At 41.5% G+C, this 13,808-nt stretch overlaps 1 protein-coding gene across 2 annotated transcripts in view; it reads left to right on the forward strand.

Annotated features, from left to right (window-relative positions):
* Positions 1-200: 200 nt before the first annotated feature.
* Positions 201-13,808, forward strand: part of tafa3a (TAFA chemokine like family member 3a) — a 207,403-nt gene continuing 193,795 nt past the window's right edge. For both annotated transcript variants that reach the window (XM_046343018.1, XM_046343019.1), the window contains exon 1: positions 201-667. The gene's annotated coding sequence lies outside the window, so the exon portion shown is untranslated. The remainder of the gene's footprint in view (positions 668-13,808) is intronic.

Below are 13,808 nucleotides of genomic sequence, written 5' to 3' on the forward strand. Positions count from 1 at the left end.
AAACCATCACATTTCAGGGGATAACTCTCATAGCCTATTATTAGCCCCTTTATCATACGTCTATTGCACGACGCCAAGGCGGCAAGTGAAAATGCCACTGAGTGGCGCCAAATCATTGAAGTAACGTTGTTTTGAAATGATACACTTGTCTCAGGTGCGTATCCTGCTCTGCTTCCCGTTGCTAACGCTCCGACCCTTCATCTCAAATGCCTCGTCTGGAACGGCGAAGAAACACACCCACAACAAGTTAACAAAACAATACTGGGTGAATTGCAACAATACTAATATGTTCTGGAGAAACAATGATTGACTATACGTTTTTGCTTCCAAGCTGTCGCCCTTTTGCGGTTGGGAAGTTCTGAAAAAGCGCAAAAGGACCTGGAACTTTGGAAGATCTCCAGTTGCTTTCCAGTCTACTGATCAAGCCGGGGGTCCGGTCGAGCTTTAAAGTCTATGCAATACATTTTAGACTTCTCTCGACTCGGGGATTTGTGCGTTCGGAAAGCTTGATTTCTATATAATTGTCATAGGTTATGTTTTTGTCGTGGTGGGCACCTTCATGCGATAAGGATATGGTATTTCTTTAACATTATCCTGGTTTTGTTTTTGACAATGGAAAGCAAATGAAAGGGGCATTTCACGGGATTAATTGACAGCACAACGACAGGTAGGCTATGCGTCTTTATAAATATATATTCTATTGAATTTATCTAGGCTACATAATTTTGCTAATGTGAAAATAATCTAGGCTACTTGGTGTTTTATATATCCTAATAATGAACGTAAGTGCTTATTGTGATCTTTATTTTCAAAAGCATAAAACGTATGTGCATGGTATGGATAACGCATTCTGTGGACAGAATATACGAATTTACAGCCATTTCTACATACTTACAAAATTAGACTTTGCTACGTACTGAATCTTAAAGCCAATCTCACCGATGTCCACATATCCTTGTTTCGGGTTACTATTAGGTTTGTTTGTGAAAACTACAGTATAATTTGAAGTGCTTTATTTGTAAAAGGGATGCATGTAATATACTGTCACAGATGGGGATCCAAACCAATACAGTCGCTATAAATAATGGTTGATGAAAATACGGGTTCACGTTGGTCTAAATTCATGTAATCCAGCAAGGTGTTGGTATTGGTTTCTTCTCTTTAGCCTGTGCGTAAAACATAGTGTTCCTTATGGATAGTCGCATATTAGCCTACAGAATGTGCATGAAATGTGAGGATCAAAAGTTGGCACACGGTTATTAATACTTCTATTTCTCCCCATGTTCACTGATACTGTACATGAGTTGTGATTGGTTTCAATTTCAATAATGAAATGAAAAGAAATATGAAGTCATTTTCCCCCCAGTGTATGGCACAGGTCCTCCTGGTGCTGCTCCAGTACAACTAATTGAAGGTCTGTGAGGGGATAACTTCACTCATAAGGTGAATCTCATACATGAGGCTGTTTATTAAAGAAATTCGAATAATTACACCATGCAGTGGCAGATGTATTTTTCTCTTTCTTTCTGTCTCGCTCTCGCTCTGTCTCTCTGTGTGTGCGACACAATTTTTGGGGTGCAGTTCAGGGAATATTTGATGCTAAAACTGCTATGAAAAAGCTTAACACCGAGACGTATGACTCATATGACCAATGCCTTTGTTTTTAAACATTCAACTCAAAATCGAGCTTTTGATAAATTTAAAATCAAATGTATTGTTTCTCAAAAGTTTTGTTCTAGAACAAATGGTATGAGTACCAGAAGGCCAAGCCTTAGTGGACCAAAACAATGTGTGTTGACAACTAGGAAAAGCTTATCTCCTTATGCTAAGACACACTGCACATTGGAGGCGGCATTAGATCTGACTATTCACAGTATGTGCTTTAAATGTGATTTTTCTCCTTTCTCTTCATGCTCTAACAAAGCAGCTGTCTGATTAAGGAGACAGAGGATTGTGGATTTGTGTTTTGGTGACACAAACACTCCTCAGAGCTAATCAGCCTTGCCTTTCCTTGTCTGCCCCTGTAGATATTCATGATTATGCCACCACACACAGCACAGTGGTGCACGTTCCTCTCTCTCTCTCTCTCTCTCTCTCTCTCTCTCTCTCTCTCTCTCTCTCTCTCTCTCTCTCCTTTCTCCACATCCTCTGTATCTCTGTCTATCTCCTCCTTCCTAGTTCTCTATTCATCCATATGTCCTTCATCCGTCCATATGTCCTTCATCCCCCTGACATGCGTTGTGCGGTCAACTGTCTATCTGCAATTAGTGCTATCATCTAATTTCATCCTGTCGAACACAGATGGCAATAACCTTACGGCTCCTGTTGCGCAGCGACGATTCAACTCTGCTGTGATTAATTGAAGTCCCTCCAGAGAGTCAGAGGAGGTGTAGATCTTCCCTTTCACACCCGCTGACAGGGAACCCTTTACAGTGTTTTATAGATTGCCGTATGTAGCCCCCGGAGTTGCTTGTGGTCCCGCTGTTGTTCTGAGTTTTTTTTTATTGGACTGTGTTATTGTATTGCTGACAGACGGAGCAAAGGCCACCCTGGGACAGTTCAACTGCACTGGATGTAAACAATGCTGGACAATTCATGAGAATGGATTGGGTTTGTGGGTTTGGATGCTGGGTTGGTTGTTGAGGTGTCTATGATAGGGTTTCATCCAATTAGGCTCTCCCCTTTGGCCAATTATCCTGTAAAAGTGAAACTTGGTCAAATTGGGACACCTACGTTGGCCCCATTTGTTCCAAATCTGTACTAGCTAGATGTGTGATGAAAGTGGTTAAAAGTAGAGATGATTGCACTGTAACTCGGTGCAGTGCTATATTTGCAACAAGGTCTCACAGTCTCATGTCAGAATTAGACGTTCATCCATGTTTCTCAAACATCACATTTAGAAGTTGTTCAAAATGTCAAATTTAGAAGTGTTTAAGGTTAAATTCAGGCATTAATTCTGAATGGTTAAGGTAAGAGTTAAGGTTTGGGATAGGCTGGATTTGAACATGCAACCTTTGGCACCAGAGGCAGATGCTAACCTACTTGAAGGTATCAGCGCTCACTGTTGCCTCTAGTGGACGGTTTCCATGTCATCTTCCGACTTCCTCAGACATGGATGGACTTCGAGTGGTCATAAGCAGTGTGGCCAAGACCATTCTCCAATGTGAAGCTACAGTACTATCAAATAGAGGATGGCTCTTGCAGACCCATTTCAACCTTTCTCAGTGGTATTATTTATTAAGATTTATTGAAACAGGGGAAACAAGCTGAGACAGAGTCTCTTGTTCAGTTGTGTCCTGTGGTCGAACAATAAAAACAACACAGCAATGAATGAGAATTTAAAACTAAATCAAATTAAAACAAATAAAAAGTACAAGACGGAGATTAAAATGATTCAAATAAATAAACTTCTATATCAAAAACACACATTTACAAAAAAAGCAATCACAGTTTTTAATATAAAGTTATTGTAATGTGCATTTAAACTGTCTTATAGGCACCAACATATCTAACTGGAGTTCTCTGTGCAGTTCATTCCATGAGTGTGGAGCATGATATTCAAATGTGGTTTTGCCTAACTCTGGGGTATCTCTAGCATGTCATGTGACCGAGTCAGACCACCTGGTTTGACCATCTTGATTTTTTAGTTCAGATAATTAGGAATTTTCTGTGAGACAGCTTTATAGACAGATATCAACCAGCGTCTGGCCCCTTCTAAAAGCCAGGAAGTCCCAGCCAACCGAAGTGTACAAAAGGCAATGATGTGTGCAAAAGTTTGCACCAGTAACAAAGCGCAACGCTGCATGATACACTGCATCCAATTTCTTCAGTACTAATGCTGATCCACGCATATATAAAACATCACCATAATCAAGCACTGACATAAGTGGCCTGCACAATTTACTTTCTGTGCTGTGATGACAGACAATATTTATTCCTATTAAAAAATCTAATTCTCAATTTCAGCTTCTTTACCAGCTCAGTTACATGAGTTTTAAAAGAGAGATTATCATCTAACCAAATTCCAAGGTATGTATAGGTAGGAACACGTTCCAAAAGAGAGCCATCATGGGTAGCAATGTTCAGATTTTCCAATTGTATACTTTTGGATCATGAAAATACCATATACTTATTTTTACTTGAATTAAGCACCCGCCTAAGATCTACAAGTGCATCTTGAAGCAATTGAAAGTCAAACTGCAGGAATGTAAATGCTTGAGCGAGTGATAGGGCTGTGGCATATAGTACTGTGTCATCAGCATAGAAATTAAAGTTGAATTGTTTTTCCATTGAGTTACAGGTATCATTTTTTTATATAGTGAGTAATAAAGGACCTAAAATCGAACCTTGTGGGACTCCTTTGTGAACAGTGTCAAAATCTGATTTTACCCCATCTGCAATAATAGCTTGAAATCTATCACGAAGACAATTCTGAAACCACAAACATGTATCTGAGGCCAACCCCAGTGAGGTCAGTCTTTTAAGCAGAAGAGAATGATCAACTGCATCGAAAGCCTTTGACAGGTCAACAAGCAAAGCAACACTGTTCAACTTCTTATCCAAAACTCTTACAATATAATTTACAACCAGTGTGGTAGCTGTGAGAGTACTGGGCCCCGGTCTAAAAGCGGACTGAAATTTGTTCAGTATCCAGTTGTCAGACAAGAAACAGCACAGCTGTACATTTATAGTCTGTACACGCTCTCTCTCTCTCTCACTTGGTCTGATATTGTCCTGGTGCTAAAAGAGACATTGTGAGAGATACCCTGGCTGCTGTATGTTTTCATTTTTTTTGGTTAAAGAAGCCGTCACATTGGCAACAAATAGAGGAGTCTGAGCGTGGCAGGCAGACAGAGAAGGAGCTGTGAACACTTGATATGCATGAGACCGCAGGTGATTTATAGAAGAAGAGACTATCAGGGATAAGAGGCTTGTGTCTAGTTTTAAGGAGAAACCCCTAGGCAGCATTTGTGTTCTCTTCCAGCTCTTCGCTGTCAGATTAATATGGAAAGACACTGTGCTCTGTTTGCATGCAGGAGACAAGCAAAATATGTATTTAGCATTTTCTGAATGTTGCACATTTATGTAGGCCATGTGAAGTCCAGCCAGAACTTGTACAATTAGCTTACTCAGTCACACTCAGGCAACCAGAACCAAAGATAATCTTTAAAAATAAAACATTGCACTGTTGGAGTTGTCAAAAAGCCTTGATAAACCAACTTACCATTTGAAAGATTTACACGTACATGAACGGTAGGGTGTCCACCCACTCTGCCCAGAGTGGGTGAAAACACGCTTAGGTGATGGAATTTCTGATCCAAAAAGTTGGATTTCGTAACCTAATACTCCAATAACAAGCACCGAACTCTAGTGCCGTTTTCTTGCAGCGACTTGAGGATTTTAGGATTTTGAGGATTTTTCATCTGCAAAGTTGTTTCTGCGGGTCACAAAAAGCCCAATTTTCACAAACATAATTAAATGTAAAAGGCTTTGAAATGAAAAAGCTTGTGGTATGCTTAGTACTCCGTTGACATTTCACAGAGATCTGCTTGTTTTTGTGAGAAATCCTTGAAAAAACAACCAGAATTTTGCATTAATATGAAATGTTAAAATATAAACATTCTGGCGGCCATTTGATTTAGTGACGCTAATTCTGTCTTTCATAGAAAGGTAAAAACTCCAATAAACTTTTGAACCGATTATGAAAGAGACATGAGGTTTGGACTCTTGGTTTTCTTAGAGGAGTATCTACACAAATAACATTATTTCACCCATTTGTCAAAAGATGTGTTTTTGATTGGACACCCTATGTATTTCCCCTCAACTGACCCTACAAACGTCATCTGCTGAATGTCACTTTCATGAGCAAAATCAGTACAGTACTACAATGTCCTACTACACAGAAGCGATCAGAGATCAAAGATCAGAAGTGCACCCTCTATACATTTCTATGGACAGCAGATGTCATGACGTTTCTCCAAGCAGCCTTTCTCTGCAGCTGGAGAATTAACGAGGAAACGAGTCGAGATCAGATCATGGAGACGCGCCTGGTCAAGATATGATTCTGAAAGTAACGCACGCGTTGCGTGACAAAGTAACTGTAATAATATTACCCCATTTCAAAATGTAACATGTTATTTTACACCATTACTCCTAAAAGTAATCTGATTAGGTAACACACTACTTTTGTAACGCATTACCCTCAACACTGGTCTTCACAAGGCAGCCATCTATCCATAGTATTGCACCATATTTGAGCAGCTCAAAGCACTTCAGTGTAAGGCCTTGCCAGCTGTGTTCTTCATGGGCTAATAAGTTTAGGTGTGTCATATATCACGTTCTACAGCATGTCCTGCCTCCCCGTGGAACCACTGAGGTGGATCCGACAGCATTTCAGGACAATATCTAAGCTCCATCGTGGCTAGCGAGAGAGCAGCAGTAGCAGAAGCATCATCGTGACACTGTACGCTCTGCTTTGTTGTGTGAGGAGGTGGGGGGGAGCATATCCCATGGTTTATAGATGCCATTTAAAGGAGCATGCCCAAGCTTGGCTGGCTGCAATGAACTGTAACCGCAACAAAACACCAAGACAATAAACAAACAAATTGGTTGCCTGGGAGCCAGCAGTGTCCCAGTCACTATGGGCTAATGCTCATGCTGCGTACGGTAAAGAGCGGTGAAGGAAGACAGGTTGCTGCTGGCTGCTCCTCAGAGATTCGACTGTGAAACACAACTCTGTCTTATATTTATTCATGCTTATTTGGTGTCACTTTACTAATGCGTGTGTGTGTGTGTGTGTGTGTGTGTGTGTGTGTGTGTGTGTGTGTGTGTGTGTGTGTGTGTGTGTGTGTGTGTGTGTGTGTGTGTGTGTGTGTGTGTGTGTGTGTGTGTGTGTGTGTGTGTGTGTGTGAGTAAGATTGTGAGGGTGTGTTGCGTTTGCAATGGAGGGACTCCAGGTTTCTTTGTTACAGGTTTGTAAAATGGAGCGGATCTCAGTTGCATCTGTTGTCCAGCCAGTGTACCTGATGTGGCTGCAGATTGGAGTCCTGCGGGGGCATATCACGTAAAGTTCACATGGCATTGTTGTGAAACGCCGGGTAAACAGCTTGCACAGTGCCGAGGGGGGGGGGGGGGTGCCACATTGCATTCAACAGATTTTCTTTTACCGTTTTGGACTTAGATTCCAAGTTATATTGTCTAACCCACTATGTGTATTTGGTTACAAAATGTAAAACATTTTGGCAACCGACTCGTGTTTGGTCACAGTTAAGTCAAATGAAGCAAGAAGGACATAATTCTCTGCCATAGCTCCACTACTTCCACCTAGCAGCACATACTTTAGAATAAAAAAATCCATTCCTTTTACCCAGCAGCGAAAGTAAGGTGGTATGGTCCGGTACGGCGTCCCGGCAAAATAAACAGTGGGGGTACACTGTACCGGTAAAACATGACCCTATCACAATAATTAAAACAAAATGTCAAGAAAACTGTAGGCTATTACACCACTTTTTATAATTAGCACATGTCAGAAGCATGACAAATGTGCTAATTGATTTGAAAACGGGTGGTATAGCCTATGCTCCAAAATGCATTTTGTCAAGGCAGAGATGAGGGGCCGACACTGAGACGCGCACGGACAGCAGGGGACGCATACATTCTGCCCTAATGACATTCGCCAAATGTCATGACACTTTTCTGTGTAACAATGCCCCTTTCCATTCACTACTGTTTGGAGGCTGGAAATATGTTGCTAGTGGATGAACGTGCACAGGTAGCCTAGTAAAGGAGCCCTCTGAAGTGATTGTTTAACAGTCAGATTAAAACATCATGACTGGTTGTGTTTATGACACAGTGAAAGGTAATACATTTTATAAGTTAAGTGACAGATCTTTACGACTACGCCAACAGAGATCCGAATTGAATTAATAGGGGTTCTATATGTCATTATATGATTAGGCCCATAAAACAATTTGGTGCACGTCCTTGAAGTCCCGTAACGCGAATAAATGAATTCTACTTTCACCCCTGATTTGACCACATAACTGAGTTTCTCTTATTGCCAATCCCCACCATATGAGGAACTACAGTACAATAAAGGAATTAGGGGAGTGAGTGTGCAGGAGAATCCTCCATCCAGCCCCATGAAGTGGACAGCATTCAGCACTCAGCTGGAGTCTGAGCCCTGAATACCCAGCAGCTTCAGGACAGCTTAGGAGCTCTCTCGCCCTTCTATAGAGGTGCCTTTCAGTACCACTGGCAACCCTATCCCCATCCCCTTACCATCCCTATCCCCATCCCCTCCCTCTCCACTCGCCCCATTTGAGCATGTCGACATTTGGCAGCCCTCACTCCCAATACTTTACCATTGCAGTGGATCCCTATTAACTCATTCTCTATGGCAGCAGGCAGGGCTAGAGAACCCAATCTCACTCTCCAAGCTTTTACGATCATCCCTGTGAAAGGCCTAGATTGGGGAATTGGAGCTTTGGAGAGACCCAGTTCTACGCTGCGCTCCCTTTGGGAGGAAGAGCGCTGTCATTTTGTCATTTGTTTTTCTGAAACGCCAAAGGCTCCCTGGCAGAGACTTTTTTTCTTTCTCTTTCTGCTGCTGTTGTCAGGCTCCACCTCATGCCTGTAATCACGAGGCTGCAATTTGGGCAGAAAATTAGAATTACGGGGTTTTGAAATTAGCCTGTTATTTTCTATGCTTGTTATTTCTTTGTGAGAAAGGGTGGGGGAAGTCGACCCAGCTCTGATTATAGTTCAGGGAATAAGATGCAATAAAACCTGGGATCATGTCAAAGTTCTCTCATTTAAGGGCCTGAGTCCATGCGGTTGTTTACTGCAAGTTCAAATGAACTGTTGTGACTCAGAGACTCTCCTATAAATTGGTTTAGGGGATTGAATCCTCCACAGCAACCTGGAAAAAAAAGGAAAGGGGTGTCGATTTCATGACCTAACACAAAGACTGTTCAAGTTTCTCATCATCAGATCCCTTTACGGAAGAGCTGGGACTTCAAAGAAATGCCTATCATGAAAAAGATTTACCCGTGTCATTAAATATATTGTACAGAGACTGTGTATGCGCCTTTATCTATCTGTGGTGGATGGGAATGAGAAACAGAAATCCGCCATACTTTTATTGTTATCTTTCTGAAGATAGAATTAGCTGAAGGGCAACTTAATTTCAGTTCAACGTTTTGATCAAAATCTTTTTTTTTTCTGGTTATGTATGCTGAACAAAAATATAAACACAACCTGCAACAATTTCAAAGATTTTACTGAGTTGCAGTTCATATAAGGAAATCAGTCAATTGAAATAAATAAATTAGGACCTAATCTGGATTTCACATGACTGGGAATACAGATATGCATCTGTTGGTCACAGACATGTCTGTGGAATGTTTTCCCACTCCTCTTCAATGGCTGTGCGAAGTTGCTGGTACACATTGTCGTACACGTAGATCCAGAGCAAATTCTGCCAAATTCTCCAAAACGACGTTGGAGATGGCTTATGGTAGATAAATTAATATTAAATTCTGTGGCAACCGCTCTGGTGGACATTCCTGCAGACAGCATGCCAATTGCACACTCCCGCAAAACTTAAGACATCTGTGGCATTGTGTTGTGTGACTAAACATTTTAGAGTGGCCTTTTATTGTCCACAGCACAAGGTGCCCCTGTGTAATGATCATGTTGATTAAATCAGCTTCTTGATATGCCACACCAGTCAGGTGGTTGGATTATCTTGGTAAAGGAGAAACACTCACTAACAAGGATGTTAACAAAGTTGTCCACAGAATTTGAGAGAAATAAGCATTTTGTACGTATGGAACATTCCTGGGATTTTTTTTTTCAGCTCATGAAACATAGGACCAATACTTTACATGTTGCATTTATATTTTTGTTCAATATGTAATTGTACTTGAGCCCTGCACAGGCAGGAATTTTAAGCCCTATCCATGTCCTGGACATTCAGGTCCTAGCCTACCCAGGCCCGATTTCTTTTGACAAATCTAAGGCCCGAATTCACAAATAACTTCCTTTGTAAGCTGCTCCTCTATGTCTGACACTTTTTCGCTGCGCGCAGCTCACTCTGCATGCACTCGGCTCATGGTGGCTAAGTCTGTGAGTATCCATAGCAATGACTCCGCTTGGGCTGCTCTGCTCAATGAAGACACACGAGACAGCAGTTCGCTCTCTTTTCGTCACTCTACACCGGCAAAACTCAAGGAACATGATTATCTGTGAAGTAGTCTTATTTTTTGATGAAGGTGAAGCACTTCTGACATCATGTTATGATCTTAGTCAGATAGGACTGTACACACGCAAGTGGCTCAGCTTCAAAATGTTAATGATCAATTTAGTGATACCCGAGCTCTGGCCATACCCTAAAACGATGTATAATGCCGGAGTTCCTTCGGGCTCGGGTCGGTAGCAGAGCTCTAACTTGTACTAGATTCTGGAGACCAGGGTTTCCTTTTATATATCCAGCCATTGCACAACCATGCTAAATGCAATTGCGTGATGGCCACCATTTTTAAAATGTAATTTTGGTAATTGAAGAACGCCACCCATTTGCTATTCAAGTGCATAGGCAACAGTAGGCAGGCTATCAGCGTGTTACCCACCACTTTTCAATGTAAGATGGAGGCAGTATGTGTTTTGAAAACGTGGACGTTTTAGTTCAGTTCCTGTTATGTCTCATAACAGGCAAAAATATGCTCTGTAGAAACGTGGAGGGAAATGTTTTATAAAGACCAGCATTTCTCTCCTATTCTGTATCAGCTTTCTTCTGTTGTCCAGTCATATTAGCGACCCATCCTAGTTGTGGCGTCTTTTATAAATAGATCAATAGATTCCCCCCTTTCTAACAGAGATGATCATATCTGACATGTGGAATCGCTCCCATCAGTCGCATCAGGTGCACTGTTTAGAATTGTACTTTGGCAAATTACATTTTACTGCTTCATTAGAGGAGATGTTCTGTTAAGATGAGTTACCATAATCTAAATGGGACTTCTGTCATTCTGAGCACTGTGAGTGAATGCCCTAACAGTTTACGAACCAAATGCATATGGGTCCAGTACATTTCTCAAATGGCGGTAATCAGAGGTGTGGACTTGAGTCACATGACTTGGACTCGAGTCAGAAATATGATGACTTGCAACTCGACTTTGACTTTAACATCAATTGCTGACTTTCTCATGGCCACCCATGTATTTCCATGGAAATATAACTTTTATTTGGAAAGTAATAAATATATAGATGTTTTTAAAATCATTCATGATTTGCGTAAATGTAATATACTAACTATTACTCTTGTTAAAAATATGAAATGTTATTACATTTGGTGAAGAGCACATTAAGAATAGTTTAGGACTCGAAACTCAAAGTTTAGGACTTGAGACTTGACTTGGGACTTGACTCGGACTTGCCTGTCTTGACTTGGGACTTGAGTGATAAGACTTGAGACTTACTTGTGTCTTGTAAAACAATGACTTGGTCCAACCTCTGGTGGTAAATTAAAATCTTCCCCGGTCACGTTGTCCAGCGCCACATTTTCCTAACATAAACCCTGCTGGGGACGCATCCTTTCATAGTTTGTTTAAAATAATAGCCTATTTGATTGAATTCAAATGCACGTAATACTTTGTGTATGTTAGGCTTTGACTAACCTAACGTTGCAGGTGTGAAATTAATGCTTGGAACTGAAACTAAAAAAGCTGTCAGGGGAGGTTCTCTTCTGCACTGTTCAACCAATCTCGTAATAGTGGAGGATGAGTTAAGATGGGGTGTCGCCTTGTTAACGTCCAAAAGTGGAAATCGTCACAAGCTCTCTTTCCATTTCTCCCTGCAGAGGTTTGGTTTGAAAGACAAGCACTCCAGTTGCCCACACTCTAAATATCTATTGTCATAATGCAATAGGAGAGAAATAATGTTGCATATATGAGTTAGGAACTTAATAAGTTTACAATCGTGGAGGATAGACAGGATAACCAACAAGATATCACAGTTGACTTTTATCCACGTTTCTCCAAAATTCAAATTTCGAAGTTAAGGGTTAACGTTTTTGATAGGGTTAAAACATAAAGTTTAGGTATTTATTCCAAATACCTACGGTAAGGGTTACGTTTTGGGATAGGGTTAAAACATTCATTTTTATAAACCAGTGTCTACCCCTGGGATCGCGTGACCTTCAAATCCGGAGCCATGGGATTATGCCCATCCATGACGTCCTAACAGAACCCAAGCTTACTTGATGGTATAACCGCTCACAGTGGCCGGGTTTTGAATTCCCACTCTTCCTCAGGATATAGACAGACATACAATTTTGTACTCAATCTTGAGCGATCTCACTAGGATAAGAATGATGGAAAATGTGCATTATTTTTTTCCACAGCATTTCCTTTGCCAAATGACAGAACCTGCTAAATGATTAGTCAATTGTGTCTCTCTCTCTCTGTACAGTGTGCAGTTGATTAATTTTTCTGGAGCTTTTAACTTTATAGTGAGAGAAGGTTCGAATTGGAGGAGAAAATGAAGAAGAGAGGGGAGAGGCAGCTCTCAGCTCTCAGCTTTGCAGCTTAGAGGCTGCTCACATCATAGAAGCCTGATATCTCCTCTCATCTTCTCCATCGGTCCCTCTCTGTGTTTTATCCCCAGCCCTGTGTGAGCACTGCATGTGAGGCCTGCTAGTATCTGCAGTGTCACTGTGTTGTCAGTACGATCAGTGTTTACTCTCAAAGAGTTCAAGGCACTTCAGATGGATCTATCGTAAAGCAAACGTGATCCCCTTCTTTCTCTGGAGAAAAGACAACACAGATGTGCTATTTTTGCGCCTTCCAGATTCCGTTCTTCTCTGTGGATGTCAGTAGAGTGGAAAGCAGCTGTCAGTCATGAGGGCAGTGGGTTCTCCTCTCCGCCTATTTTCAACCTCCTGTCAGCTGTCACGGATTGACAATAAATGCTCCCCCTTTACCATTGTAAAAAGCTGTGTTTTACATTTATATCAGAAGGACTCAACCACATCTGCATTTGCATACAAGCACACCAGTGACAGTAATTTATTATCCATGTCAGTTCCAAACTAGATTCCCACTAGAATAAACATGGGTAGGAAAGATATCAGATTAAAGATTGGCCATGATGATTCACCACAGCAAATCCTGTTGGGGGGGGTACTCACTTAATTAGCATTTGTAACTTTTTGGCCCTCCACCTTCCATAATTAGTAACATAATGGACATCTTTTCTCCAATTCACACCCCCCTCCCCCGGCCCTAATTCAGTGTTTCCCAAACTCGGTCCTGAGGACCCCAAGGGGTGCACGTTTTGGTTTTTGCCCTAGATCTACACAGTTGATTTAAATAATCACCTCATAATTAAGCTTGCATTATTTGAATCAGCTGTGTAGTGCTTGGACAAAAAAAAACATGCACCCCTTGGGGTCTCCAGGACAGAGTTTGGGAAAAACTGCCCTAATTCATCTAAACCTTTAAACAGGGGCCTCAATTATGAATGTCCCCACGGTGGCCTCCTCCTCCCTGGGTACAACTCGAGCAGAGTGAGTCTGGATGGACATGCTGCCAGGCCTCTCATTAATTGATGCCACAGTCGGTGCCCCAACTCTCCTTCCGTAATGCACTCTCCTTCTCCTGTTTCCGTCCCTCTGTTACCAAGTCTTGTCTCTCTCCCCGACAGAGCGATGAGGGGTTTTCAGAGGCGTTGTTGCGTCACGATACTCTTCGGGGTGATTGTAGAGTGTGTTATATCCCTTCAAACTTCAAGTGAACCAGGCCTCTCTG

The sequence above is a fragment of the Oncorhynchus gorbuscha genome, linkage group LG03 (genome assembly GCF_021184085.1).
Source record: "Oncorhynchus gorbuscha isolate QuinsamMale2020 ecotype Even-year linkage group LG03, OgorEven_v1.0, whole genome shotgun sequence".
Classification (NCBI taxonomy): Eukaryota; Metazoa; Chordata; class Actinopteri; order Salmoniformes; family Salmonidae; genus Oncorhynchus; species Oncorhynchus gorbuscha.